At 41.3% G+C, this 14,977-nt stretch overlaps 1 protein-coding gene across 3 annotated transcripts in view; it reads left to right on the plus strand.

Annotated features, from left to right (window-relative positions):
- LOC133451513 (spermatid perinuclear RNA-binding protein-like) overlaps window positions 1-14,977 on the plus strand; it is a 94,499-nt gene that overhangs the window by 2,738 nt on the left and 76,784 nt on the right. The window lies entirely within an intron of this gene.

Here is a 14,977-nt window from a genome sequence, read left to right on the forward strand (position 1 = left end):
AGAAAAAAGTCAAAATTTCGAGAAAAAAGTCGAAGATTAATGTTGAAGTACAATTTTGAGAGAAAAGTCGAAATGTTGAGAAAAAAGTCTTTAATGTCGAGAAAAAAGTAAAAATTGCGAGAAAAAAGTCGAAATGTCGAGAAAAAAAAGTTGAAATGTCGAGATTAAAAAGGAAATGAAAAAGGAAGAAAGAAAGAGAAAAAGGAAAATAAGAAGAAAAAAAAAAGAAAAAAAGAAAAAATAAAAAGAAAAAAAAGAAAAAAAAGCAACAAAAAGGTCAAACAGTTTTGAAAAAGCTCCAGGAGCCACTAGGGCGGCGCTAAAGAGCCACATGCGGCTCTAGAGCCGCGGGTTGCCGACCCCTGGTTTAGGGTGACCCACGTGTGCGTGGCAATGCGTCGATGACAAAGTATGTCGACGATATTTTGAAGTCGGCATCATCGACGCATCGCTACAGGCCGAGATCGATCCTAAAGCTGCGTGTGAAGTGTGAACGCAGCGTAATAAAGTGTTGATTTCAGATTTTCCAGACTCTGTTTGAGTCCTGGTTTGGGAACTGTTGGGTTAGATAACTGAACACCTGCAAGAGTTAAACGTAAATCAAGATAAAATATCAGTAACATGTGCAACGAGTTAGTTTACTTTGATTATTGAAGTACGCTTTTATTCCTAATACTTGGGGACTCGTGAGGGTGTTTTTTAGTGCAGTTTCAGAGTATTAGTCCGCCTGCCTCCCTCTATTGATTTGGTTTGGTGCGAGCGACTAGCCGGGACGTTTCATCTCTGCAAGCGTTAAGGGGATTTTTTTCTTTCTTTCTTTCTGAATTTCAAAAAGTAGATGAATAAGATCGAGATAATCGAGTGTCTGAGAACAAGATGTAGCCTCAAAACCTTGTGTCCTTGCGTCACATCAGAGGCACAAGTCGGCCGTAAAACGTGAAGCTATTTCAAACGATCGACGGCATGCAGTGATGAGTTTAGGGACCAGATGACACATCTTTGAATGCTCAATGTGAAGCTAACCCTAACCATTGGACATTACTCTTAAGATTTCTAAAGGCTGTATCTATCTTATTTTAAGTGTGGTGGGTGAGTTCTCGGGGCATTTAGTCATCAGACTTGCAAAACCTCTGCTGGATCTCACTGCTGTTGGCTGAACTGTGTTATGAAAGGCTGGCCTCGACCCGGCGATCACAGCTTTTCATGTTTCAATCAAAAAGGAAAGGAAAGGAAAGATTCGTTGTATCCTTGGCACTGAAGGTTTCTCTGGAAGTTGTGTACTACTGGAGGCGTATTCAGCCGCTGTTACCGTACAGACCCGTCTTGCAGCTCTGTCCTGAACGGCTGGTTTCAGGGGAGGAGTTTGACACTTGACCCCGCCCTTCTCAGTGAAGTGCCTTTTTCTAAACGTGGTTGAGAAGGACTGGAAGCCGTTTAAAAGTGGTCGCAGTGGGCTGTTAGTACAGTTAACAGCATATTCTCTTTTAAAATAAAAATGACTTTCCTTGTTAGGACTTATTTCACAACTCGTTGAGTAAAAAAAAAAAAAAAAATGCGATGCCTGAAAATATTGAATGGAGTTTGTTTATTTTCATTCAATGCTGAACATATTTGAGGTGTAAGTCAATTTCAGTTGAATTAATGTCAACGTTGGACTATACCTGGCATTAAAACGCCTACACCAGGGGTCGGCAACCCAAAATGTTGAAAGAGCCATATTGGACCAAAAACACAAAAAACAAATATGTGTGGAGCCGCAAAAAATGAAAAGTCTTGTATAAGCCTTAGAATGAAGACAACTCATGCTGCATATATCTATATTAGTTATAACTGAGGAAATTTTTTTTTTTTTTTATTATGCACTTTGAGAAAAAAGTCGAAATATCGAGAAAAAAGTCAAATGTTGAGAAAAAAGTCGAAATGTCGAGGAAATATTCTAAATTTTGTGAAAAAAGTCAAAATGTCGAGAAAAAAGTTGAAATGTCGAGAAAAAAGTCAAAATGTTGAAAAGGAAAAGAAGACGAAAAAAGAAAAAAAGGTAAAAAAAGAGAGCGGAGAAAAAGGTCAAACATTTTTGAAAAAGCTCCAGGGAGCCACTAGGGCGGCCCTAAAGAGCCACATGCTGCTCCGGAGCTGCGAGTTGCCGAGCCCTGGCCTATGCAGTCATTCAAATTGCTGCCGATTGGACACTTTTTAGATTGTGGCCTTTTGGGCACTTTGGACCTAAAAACCGCTGCAGGGTTTGACCCCACTACGTTCTTGGGTGCAATCAGCTATAGTTTAGCCCTTGAGGGCTCAAAACCAGGTCCACGTGGATTGAAGGGGTCAAATAATTTAAGGTTTTAGTTTATGCACTGTTCTGTCACTGTATTGAAGTGTGAAGTGATTATTTTAGTGGCTGCTAAATACCACTGTTTCAGACTAGAGTAAATCAGATGTGTAAGGTAATTATCTCTCAAATCGTCATGTTAAAGTTGTTTGATCATAATTGAAGTTTATTCTGATATTTCTGCTCTTTATCTGATAGTCGGAGCTTTTAAGTCCCATCTTACCCATTTCCTGACTTTCAAAGGTTCAAAATTGACTTCAGTTGCAACGTAGCCAGTTTTCAGATGCGGAAGATTGATTAGGCCCTGGATAAGTGTTGAAAGAGTAGGCGTACCGCGAGCCTCGTCTATCGACTTCCTGTCCCTGCAACCACGATTTGCATGTTGGCAGTAACGTTACCAGACCAGTTTAGAAAGATAACCAGTAACGGCAGAGAGAGGGGAGGCCGAACGACGGAGAAACAGGAGATTGAGGCTGCACCATTTAACCAACGGGAGTCTTTCAGTCGCAACCAGAGTTAAACGATCCTATTGAGGTGCCTGATCAATATGACCAGGGGTCAGAAGTGTATTGACACTTTTTAAAGACGATCGAATGAGAGACTCTGGGTTTCTGTCGGGGAACAAAGGGACGCCGTTCCTGCTCAACTTTAAAGCTGCTTCCGCATTTGCATTCACCTCAGCCCAAACCTGATAGACGCCCGGTTCAGGTTTCAGTGAGGACTCGTGCGTGCTGAGTGGACAGTGCACGAGGAATGTAAATAGAAGCTGTAACCCGAACCCGGCGCCTGAGACCGGTCGCCTGGGGACGAGCTGCAGGGGACGATGCTGCTGCGGTGTCGCTCGTGCAAACGAGGGCCCACGTGTGTGTGTGTGTGTGTGTGTTGTGTGTCTGACATTTTGATTTCAATTGGGGTCGTCCCGCGTCGTGAGTCACAAGTATACGAACGCCATGTCAACGCTGAATCACTCAGCTTTCCACCTCTGTTTGATCGGCATCTGAAGCCTCCGGTCTCTCTGAACCGATGCTGTATCCCGCTTGATTCCACAGAAATATTTATACTTATTTCTGCAACTGATCCTTCAGTATAAAACTACCTGCTTTAAAATAAAATGGTAAAAAAAAGAGAGTTGGATTCTGATTAGTGCTGTCATGTAATTAAAAATATTGAGATTAATTAAGATCTGTAATCAAACTAATGAATCTCTTTTTTAATCTCACCTAAAAATTGCTGAGAAAAGCCCTCAACTTGAGCTGTTTCCTTTAAATGCATTACATTATTGTGGTAGATCAAAAGATTGATATATAACAACAAAAAGTGGCTTTATAAAGTAATTTATTTATTATTTTAATAGACTGCTGGACATGCCTGGAGCCTACCACTAGCCCACCACACAAACACAGATTTCATAATAAAGGCAACTCGCAAACAGAAAAAGTAAAGTTAGAGATTAAAAAAGAGATTAAGCCATTAAAAAACATAACGTTAAAGTTGTTAAAGTGTTTATATTATACTTTTCTGCAGTGTTGTGATCATTTATCAGTGATGGAAATGTGTTGCTCATCGAAACTGAAAAGTTTAGCAAACGTTGTCCCTCTCAGAACCATAGTTGGCCTCAGTTGGTCATAATCTTATATCTGAAGTAACCGAGGTGCAGTTTTCAAACCAAAAGGAAGTTCCTTGACTGACCACCTGGAGGAGGGTTGGAGGTCGGGTCTCCACCGACCTCCGTGTTAAAATGTCATGTCAACTTTACAGCAGAATAAACATATTTAGAGGCTGGTACTCAAATCAGTGTTAGTTTTATAATCAAAGTAGCTTCTTGTTATTCTTCTACGGAAGTGGCTTTGTTGTGCTTTTACTTTGAAGCAGGAGAGGAAGGAAGAAAATGAAGGTAAAAGATGTGAAATGATCCGTGAGTAAGTCCTTCCATGTGTATTTATAGAAATAGAATAGTTGCACCTAAAACCTAAAAGCCTTTAAACACTCAGGGAAATGTATTTAATGGCATTTGTTGTCTTGGAAACGGCTTCAAGTTTTTTCCTGTTGCGTATGCTGCACTCAGATTTCAAAATGTTCAGTTTTCATTCACATTCAGTCCCCTCACTCACGCCTCCTGAGGGTCCATCAGAGTCGCTTTCATCAGAGTCCCTTTCATATCTGAAACGGTAGCGCCAGTCCTAAATACTTGGATGTTACTTGGACATCTGGTTTTTCTATTCTGTTTAATGTTTCCAATTTTTTTTATTCCATCACAAGCTGTCGGTCTCCGGGGCTTTTACTCCTCGGCGGCCCTGAATGTCACCTTCAGAGCCGTTGACAGCCTGTGATAAACCTCAGCGCCGACACACACTAAACAATAAAGTCCTTCAACGTGACGTCTATTCCTAGAAAAGACTGTCTTTACCGGCGTAGATGATGTTGTTACTGTTGTACCTACTCTCATTAATACGGGGCTGGATCTTGGGCTGCTTCAGGACCAGCAGGAGCGTGCACACCTCCTTCGTTCATTGGTGCACGCTCCTCCTGCATGTCAGACAGAAATGAAGCCTTTTTAAAGTCAGATGGAATCGTGTACAGAATCTTCCATAGCCCATAAAATGATGACCGGGAAGGGTAGCTGTTTAAAATTGGCAGTGAAGGTGAAAAAAGAAATCAATTCACAGCATGATTAAGGTCTTCACCTGAGGATGAGGGAGGTGAGATGAGTGAACATAACGATGTGAGGCTTGAAGGGCTGCGACTGTAGCTGTCCGTTAATTACTCGGCCGGCCGAGCCACACTTAAACCGGCTTCTCTGTTCATCTACCACCATCTAATTTCAGTCCGTTAGGTTAGACTTGGATGTTTAATTCGTTAGATTCCTCTCAACTCTGAGTGATATGAATATGAACCAAGACATCTATGGTGTCTCTGAAGCCCTTAAAATTTAAATGTACAAACCTTGAAAATTAAAAGAGCCAAATCTGGCTCCTTCCCCCAAAAATTCAGAGTTGAATCCAAAAACTTTCCTGAAAATAGGACCTGACTGTGTTTCCTGCTGCATTTCTCACTGACTCTGGAAGTTCACCCAACAACCTTCTGCTAAAGTTGCTTTCGTCAACGAAAATTATGACTAAATATTGTCAACGAACCTTTATCACCTGAGGAAAACAAGACGAGACACAACGAAAATGCTGGTCATGTGACGATAACGATAATTAAATATATAATGCAATATCATAGACAAATAAAAACAAGACTAAAATGTAGATTACAAAATAAAAACTGCTAAAATGTGTCTTCGTTTTCTTCGACCAAAACGAGGCGAGACTAAATGTTCTAACAAAGATCTTTAATCTCCATGTTTTCAGTAGTTTCCTCTGGTTTAGTTCTGCTGCTGGGTGACGTCACGTCCTCAATCCCAGTCGCTGCAGCGGGGAATCAGATCCAGAAGATGCAGCTGCAGGTTAGAGGCTGATGCCGTTAACGCAGAGCTCTAGGTTCATGTCAATTAAAAACAAAGTTACATAGAGAAAGGGACCAATGGCCGGCCACGCGGGGATCTTCTCTGGGGCTGGGAGAAGAAGAAGAACCATCTTTGGATACACTTTCCTACATAGACGTGGAAAAGAAAACCCAATGTGTCGTGGAAAAAGAAAAAGATGGGGAGAAATGCGGAAAAAGAAATATGTTGTAAACTAGAGTCTTCTGTATCTGGATTGAATGTATTCTTGAGTCTATAAGGTAACAATAATATAATAATAAGATAACCTTGTTTGAATTGTAAAATAGGTTTGGCTAAATACAATCTTTGACTAAAACTAGATTAAAATGGTCCTGGACAATTCTGACTAAAATAAGACTAAAATGCTCAGACTTTTAATCTACTGAAACTTGACACGACTAAAAGGAGAATTAATGTGACTAAAACTAATAAAAACTAAAATGATAGCTTGATATGATAGACTAAAACTAAAATTGAAACAGGCTGCCAAAAACAACACCACCTTCTGCACATCAACAATCTCTATATATACGGAGCTAAAGCTCCTAATTCTGTTTCATGATTCAATATCATGAAACCGTCCGGCACGCCACCAGTTAATCGCTCATCAGTATGCGTTGTCAAACTCCTGTTGTGATTTAAAAGTGAAGATGTCAGAGATATGGGAAAGTGGAATGTAAAAAAAGGCCAGGGAGTTTGGTTATTTTATTCTTTCACCCGTATTTCCGTCTCTGTCGTCGTCGGGAGCCGAGCATGAGACGGCGTCCAGGACGAGTGCACTTACACCTGTTTGATGAAGGCTATTAGAGGACAGCGATGCTTCACACGAGACGGCGCTGTGCCCCCACCCCCCGGCCCAGGGATTGCATCACAGAATCTCTGAGCTTTTATCCTCTCAGATGAAGACATAAAAGCACAACTTTCTCTGTGTCTTTCGGAGCGTATTTCTGATCCAACTGGCTCGGGCTGTGTGTTTTTAATTCAGGCTTTTTACTTCTATAAAAACAAATAATCTTAGTAAGTCTTTAGTATTAGGAAGTTTCAGTCTCAGTCTCAGACAAACTCAAGTAAAACTTTTCTTACAGTCTGCCTTTTATTTATTTATCAAAAATGAAGCCAAAAAGGGGGAAACACACCGACAACACTAAGCACCCCCCGACCGCCTCCGTAGGATTTAAGACAGTAATTTTTAGCCAAGTATTGCTGTTCATCGAAGATTTTATTTTTTAAGGTTGATGGTCTAGAATACTCCAGTGTTTGTGTTTACATATTGCCAAAAGGGTAAAAATAGGGCTGGGCGATATGGACCAAAAGTCATATCTCGATATTTTCTAGCTAAATGGCGATACTCGATATATATATTGATATTTTTTCTGTGCCTTAATTGGGGTTTCCCCCAAAGCATTATAGCATAGCATCTCCGTTAGCATCTCTGTTAGCATCTCTGTTAGCTTCATTTTTTCTGATCAAACCCTTAAAAAAAACAGTTTTAATACAAAGCCTCGTGCCAAATGTCACACAGGTTCCTTTATTAACAGAGGTCTGCACAATATCAACATGTATAAAACAAATGAAATAAAAATAAACTGCTGCATATATAGAATAAAAATGCTTCTTGAATAAAATAAAACAAATATCCCTTTCGTGCATAACAATTAAATTAAAATTGTAATTAATACAATGTAGACAGTAACAGGCAGACTTTTCCACTGAGGTTGACAGTTGTGCAAATAACAAAACATTTGTGCAAATCTCAAATAAAACATTTAAGTCAATTTGTCACAAAATAAGCTATCAAAATGATTAAAAAAAAAATGTAAAAAAAGATTTTTTTAAATCGATATAAACGATATTGTCTCGTACCATATCGTGTTTGAAAATATATCGATATATATTAAAATCTCGATATATCGCCCAGCCCTAGGTAAAACATAAGCAGATTTCCTAGAGACAGTTGTTGATGAACATAAATGCAGACTGAAACATAAATCTGTGTTTTAGAGTTAAATTTTTTCCAGGGAGAAAGAGTATTGTTTACTTCATGTGGCCTCGATGTCCAGCAGAACCCCCTCAAACCCGCTGTCGGTAGAGATGTGGGGATCTGCAGGACCTGAGCAGCTTGTGTGTGTCAAGACACAAGATAACATCTCTGACTAGGGCCAATTTGAGATCGGAAACTATGTGATGCAAAGTGTCGACATGTTGCAAAGCATTGAAAAATGCACTTGTTTAAAGTTTAAAATGTAACAAGGATGTCTGCTTCAGTGCAACAAGAGTGTGGATGGAAAGCTGCATTTCACTCAGAAAGAAGTCTCCATTAAATGTTTCCCCGTCACAGAACGTTGGTCGTTTTTGTGCAGATGGATGTTCTGCTGATTGACATCCTCCTCCCCTAAATACTCGTCTATTGTCTCGACTGGTTGTTGTAGTGGACGGACTGTTCGGACCTCTCCTAGAGTGATGAAAGCAAAGCAGGCTTTTTACTCTCCTGTTAAACCTGAAACGTGTGTGTGTGTGTGTGTGCACACTATTTAAGGACCAGAGAATTTGCTCCATTAACAACATTTTCAATACCGTCCCAGTACAGAAGTGAAAAGGCCACATCAGCAGTCTCACTGCATCCACATCGGCTCGTATGGGGAAGACGGACATTGAGAAAAGCCCATCATCCATATTCAAACCACAGCGTAGGATCGTGGTTCATGCTGCGTCTCAGTCTGACGCCAAACTTGAACGTGGGTTGCAGAGGGAAGGTCAGAGCTTTATCTGGTAGCCCTGTTGTTGTGGCAGAAGTGTTGGGTGAGGCTGTGGTCGGACGAGTCTGGCAGGGAGGTGTCTGTCCCAGGTGGGGAGTTTTCCTGGAACTGTGCCCTCCTTTTGCTGGTCTCCATCTCTCCATCCAGAGACCCGTCTCCTCCTAGATGACTGAACTCCTCACCATCTCTGTTGGAAGAGTCCAGCTAACCTGCAAGGGAGAGGGGAGCAGCATAGATCGACCAGTGATCTGAGAGTCTGGCCTTTTGGCTCATCGTCTTCATCGCGGCAGGCCGGTACAGATCCACCAACCCGATCCTTCCCTCAATGTACCGCTTCGTTCATCCGTCCCGTTTGAACGAGACCCTGAGACACCTGCGTAAAATGTAAAAATCTGGCCTGCAGGCGAGCCCGTTCAGAACTTGGACTCTTCTAATATTTAGTGTTGTTTCAAAGAAATTATGCGCTGCCAGCTTGTCAGGTTCGGCACCGGTGTGATGACGACCGTGGAAGATCCTGGTTGGGGAGGTTTAGCCTCGTCTAGCTTTGGAAAGATGGAGGGGGATGGAGGAGGGTGGAGGAGGATGGAGGGGGATGGAGGGGGATGGAGGGGGATGGAGGAGGATAGAGGGGGATGCAGGAGATGCAGGGGTTGTAGGGTTTTCTACTGAGGGCGGATAAAAAACCCAACTGGATGGTCCGTCTCTTCGTTATTGTAAAGAACCAGGCGGCCATGTAGATGTGCAACTTAAGTGTGTCCATTTAAATGAGCTTCTTCTTTTGCGTTGTGCATTTCAAACACTTTTTAATTCCTCTAAGAAACTAAATTCTGCGAGCTGATCATTTACTTAAATCAGGTGGTGAATTTGCTGCCCTGCATTTCGCCAGACTCCTTTTTCAGGGCGTTAAATAGGAAAGCGGCGCTGCTCTCAGAGCCTCCCGTTCTAAATGTCAGGTTGTTAATCTCATCGGCGGCAGCAGCAGTCGGAGCAGTGTGAGCAGCTGTTTCACCTCACGCACATCTGCCAGCAGCGCTCAGAGACGCGTAGCCTGAAGAAATGGGATCTCCTGAGCCCGTCCTGATCTCAGGACGTCTCTGTGACCGACGCTCGAACACTGATGACCTACATGCTGCAGGTGACTCCAGGCGCTGCGTTCTGATTGGTCAGAGTCACAAGGAGCTGAAGCTGCATCCAGGTGTTGTAGTGTAGTTGTGTAATGAGACGGCGGCGACGGTGTTTAACATCCGACCGCCGGAGATGCGTTCATGCGATGCAGAAAAGCTTGTTTCATCTGGAAGCAACGAGACGAGCGCCTGCTAATCATGAAGCTTCATACTTCAATCCTTAAAGGAATGACATGCTTTTCTCAGTACGTCAGCTTTATTTAATAATATTACATAATTAGCTCTGCATTAAACTATTAAAAGTAAATATAAATCATTACGACGGAGATGCAGCCACTCAGTGGGTGGACGCCGTCATAGCCCAGCTAACGATGTCTTTAGGACGCGTTATGGTCCGTGTACGGCGGTGCAGAGTTGTGTTGGAGATGTTCTGGTGGGTCAGGTGACACCAGGTATGGAGGAGGATTTAGCCCCCCGAGCTCCGAGCTTGACACGTCTGACCTATTCTGAAAGAATAGAGGTAAAAAGTAAAGCTGCTGTTTCCTAAAACACGTCACCCCGGCTGTTGATTGGAGGTAAAAGACTGATCAAAAACTGTTTTTCATCAGTCCTTTTAGATTTATTATTATCTGTGTTTGCAACAAAGACGAGTCACTGTTAACCAGGCTCATGGTGACGAGAATAAATGATGATTTGGAGTTCAAAGTTCTCCATGAACGATGGATCAAGAGATGTTTTTCTAGGGATTTTATAATTTATACAAAGCAACTTAACATATTATTAAGATTGTGTTTGTTGTTCATAAAACTGGTGATTAATCAGCTTAAAGAATAATAATTTCCTAAGATCATGACTGGTTTTATGTACAGCAACAGGGATGAAGTCACACAGAAGATGAAACGGGTCGAACTGAAGGTTACAAGGATTGAAATATATGCAAACATCCACCCTAAGAATGAACGTTTGTTTCCCTGTAATTTACATGTTGAATGTAATTCCCTGCAGCCGTTCACACTAATAAAAGCACACCCACATACATCAAGTATATGTGTAACCTCCTTCTGCGTCTGCTGAGAGCTGAGTGCTTTACAAACACTACAAGGGTACTGAAGACGGTGGTTCGGTGAGCAATAACGAGGCAAGGCAGGAAAATAATATGCAGTCCTGCAGAAGGCAGCTACTCTGCTCGGTGTCGCTCGCATCGTTTTCAAAGACGTTCTCTCTCTCCCGAGTTTCCAAACATAAACTTTCTGAATTCTGTGGGAGGTTTGTGACTTCAAGACGGAAGTTTTAAACATTCATTTCAAGGTTTTATGATGCATTCACACTAATAGCCCTGTATTTCCGGTCTGAACCAAAGCCGAGGGATAAAAAAGCCTTTCAACGTTAAACAAAAGACACCAGAAGAAATGTAGAAAGGTCCAAACCGGCTGTCGTGGGGGCTCTGAGTCACATTTGGTGGCATTGTGGCAGCAGGGGTCAACACTATGAAGGCGTTTAGGTTACGTCTAGGGATGGGCGGTATGGACTAAAAAATGTATCACGATAATTTCTGGCATTTATCCCGATAACGATAAAAATGACGATAAAAGAATTACCAATTCAACTCCACCTTTGTAACTATAAATCTATCACCACATTCAGTCTTTGGAGCCCCCAAAACACTGCTCTAAAAGAATACTAAATACTACTAAACTACACCAATTCAATTGAGTTAATAAAAACCAATTAAATAAGTCCACCTGTACTACAAAACTGGAATGACTGAGATCCGCCATGTTTGTTACACAAAAACGTATCAACGGGAATCTTTCTTTCTTTCTTTCTTTCTTTCTTTCTTTCTTTCTTTCTTTCTTTCTTTCTTTCTTTCTTTCTTTCTTTCTTTCTTTCTTTCTTTCTTTCTTTCTTTCTTTCTTTCTTTCTTTCTTTCTTTCTTTCTTTCTTTCTTTCTTTCTTTCTTTCTTTCTTTCTTTCTTTCTTTCTTTCTTTCTTTCTTTCTTTCTTTCTTTCTTTCTTTCTTTCTTTCTTTCTTTCTTTCTTTCTTTCTTTCTTTCTTTCTTTCTTTCTTTCTTTCTTTCTTTCTTTCTTTCTTTCTTTCTTTCTTTCTTTCTTTCTTTCTTTCTTTCTTTCTTTCTTTCTTTCTTTCTTTCTTTCTTTCTTTCTTTCTTTCTTTCTTTCTTTCTTTCTTTCTTTCTTTCTTTCTTTCTTTCTTTCTTTCTTTCTTTCTTTCTTTCTTCACGTACGTTGTGCGTGGATTTAACGCAGAACCATAAATCAACTTTACACAAAAACATCATCAACGGGAATTTATCATTTTTTACCGCGAGATGACAAATTCTTATCGTGAGGAATTTTTTTGACGGTTTATCGTGAGCGGTAAAATATCGCCCATTCCTAGTTACGTCTCATGTTTATATTTGCCTCCAACTTCTTCTGCAAACCTGGCATCCCAAAGTGGCCCGTTCTTCTCCATCACTACAGGACCGTACAAGATACGAGGCTTTGAGACTCTGGGGAAACGACCAGACTTGTTGAAGTTGTAATAGCCGAAGTTAACGCTATGAAGACGTTAGTTTTACTCATGTTCAGTTCGGTCAATTCAAATTCAAAATGCTTTATCAATCCCCGAAGGGGAATTAATTGAATGTGACACGATGCCCTTATCTATAGCCGGGGTCGTGTGACTGTGTACCGCAGGGCTCTTCTCCCGAACCCACGTGCAAAGTCGTCTCATCGAAGCAGTCGAAGCTGTGCAGCGTTAGATGTACGGATCTTATAAGACTACAGAAGTCATGCGGTTTGTTGGTGTATTAAGAAGAATTGGACCTATCCCCTGTGACTTCACCCAGGTTTCTTTTGGAGAGCAGTTTTAAAGCCTCTTTTCCTCACATTGAGTGAGGAAACTCACAGTCGGCAGTTTTATCAAACTTTACTGAAAAACTTTCATAAAATATCATTTTCAGTTCGTTTACAAAACACTCGAATGCAGGAAGAGAGAAAGTGATGTTACTCCAGCAGCTGCAGAACTTCCCAAAGAGCTACCCGAGAGACTTTTCTAGAAGATAATGAAAGTTTTATCGATTTCTGTCAAGTTATCATTCAGACGCTCCCAAAGTGCACCTGAGAGGAGAACAAAAGGGAGGGGGGGGCAGTGGTCAAGCAGATGAACAGAAATTCCTGTTATACCTGTTATTGCTCCACTCTCTATATAAGTTCTTTTTTTTTTAGTTCAGAGTCTAGTTTCTAGACTCTAGAAACTCTAGAGTTTCATTCTAGTTTCATTTAAACGTTAATGTTTCTTCATCTGTTTAAATATGAATGCAGAAAGAAAAATTGAAAAGAGCTAATGGAAGTTAAAAGAAAACGTAACCGAGCTTTCCTTGAAGACGTTTCCATGAAGAAATGGGGTCATGGGGTCTCAGTTTGTCTGAGTAAATTCAGGTTCCGGTCACCTCACAACAACCTGGCATTTTTATCACAATTTATTCTTCTTTCCCAAGTAAAGAATAATGTATTTTATTTGTAGTAACGGATCCAAATTATCTTTTTCATTTCCCCTTGTGTAGTTTAACCACAAACGAAGCATATCACTTCCCTTTTCATGCTTCGGTGGGCTCCTACACAACACTTTTAGGAATCAATCTCTTCTGCCGCTCAGATACAACACTTTATAGATTCTGGGTGACTTTGTTTATGACCGTATAAAATGAACTGGAAAAATGCTCTGACATCACCAGTAGATTTCTGAAAGCAGAACTGACTCCCACCCAATGTTGGTGGTGGAGTCTCTCAATTGTGTGGTGGTCTGTGGATGCCCAACTTTTAGCTTGGCTCACGTTGATCTCTGCTCACGTTGACCTTGGCTCGTGTTGACCTTGGCTCGTGCCAACATTACTTTACAGTCTGAACCCGTCCTTGATTTAAACATCACTATCCAAACGGCGGCTGAAATAAAGTTCTGCAGAGCCAAAATGAAAACTGCCGGTGTTCTGGCTGATCTCTCCACCGAGCCACCGAGGCCATCCCGGCCCGTGGCTCCTGAGTTGTTGTCAGTCGCCTGGCGGGAGGCCATTTCAGCTGTCACTCAGAGGCTTCCCCCCTGGACCCCGTGGAGGCCGACCCAGAATCGGCTGCTGTGGTCTATTAGTACAATTAACAGCTCAGCAAGCAACATCATCTTTAAAGTGAAAATGATTAAGCCGTCTCAGCTCTTAATTCTCAGCTCAGACGTCAGATTCATCAAAAATGCAAATCACTCATTAGCTGAAGTGGTGACGGTGAGCGTTAATGTTGCGAACTGCAATTCAGTTGTCACTCAAAAAGAGAAAAACATGCTTGTAATTATGCATAAATGCATGGCTGCATCCACACCTAGCACAGCTGACAAACAGCCAACCAGACTGGGAGCTGCAGGACACCGCTGAAAACATGAGGCTGGTTTAAAAAGGGGGTTCCCTCTAAAACACGATGTCCGGTGGACAGATATGGCCAGACGTTTCACTACAAACACTATGTTTACAGAGAGAACTTTATTGCTGCTTACAGCACGTGAAACTCTTCTGAATGAGAGCCGTTTGTGAGATTACGGCTTGAAAATTAAGCAACTACATTTAAATAAAGTACACGTCAGCAATAACAAGGTGCGCTTGAGTAACTTTGGTGTTAGAATAAATGTAATGTGAGACGTTACATTAGAGATCTGTCAATCAAGATTTTCTTTCTATTATGTAGCAGTTTTATTTTATCAATTAGTTTTTAAGTAAGTCAGATATTTGCTATAAATGTAGTAATTTCTTCCCAGCTTAAGGACCCAGCAGGTGAGGGGTTTGGGTATGCTCACTTCCGAAGACCGATACCTCGTTAATCCGTTCAGATATTGGAATTAGAAGATAGACGATGGATACCTGTATTGATTCTTCACGGCCGGTGGAACGGGTCATCATCCCTGATGGGTACCAACTGTTTAACAGATTGCATTTAGACTAATTAAGGGATGTTTTTTAATTACTCAGACTTTTTCGTACCTGGTTTATCTAATTAATTTCGCTATTTTTGTCACAGCGATGCTTTCTGCTTCAGTCGGAGCTGTGTGCTACTCCCAGTCCCTAAAAAGAGTGGCAACCAACTCGTCTTCAGCCGCTGACTCCCTCCTCCTACGTGTTTATTTCTGCAGACTTTGGCAGAGGTTTTTAGTTTATTCATGCCAGTATTATGTGTACAGTAATAGCTGGCGTTGATAAACTTATTACTGAAAGTCGTCTCCCTCGGCGACTTCACTCTC

The sequence above is a fragment of the Cololabis saira genome, chromosome 9 (assembly GCF_033807715.1).
Source record: "Cololabis saira isolate AMF1-May2022 chromosome 9, fColSai1.1, whole genome shotgun sequence".
In the NCBI taxonomy this organism is placed as follows: Eukaryota; Metazoa; Chordata; class Actinopteri; order Beloniformes; family Belonidae; genus Cololabis; species Cololabis saira.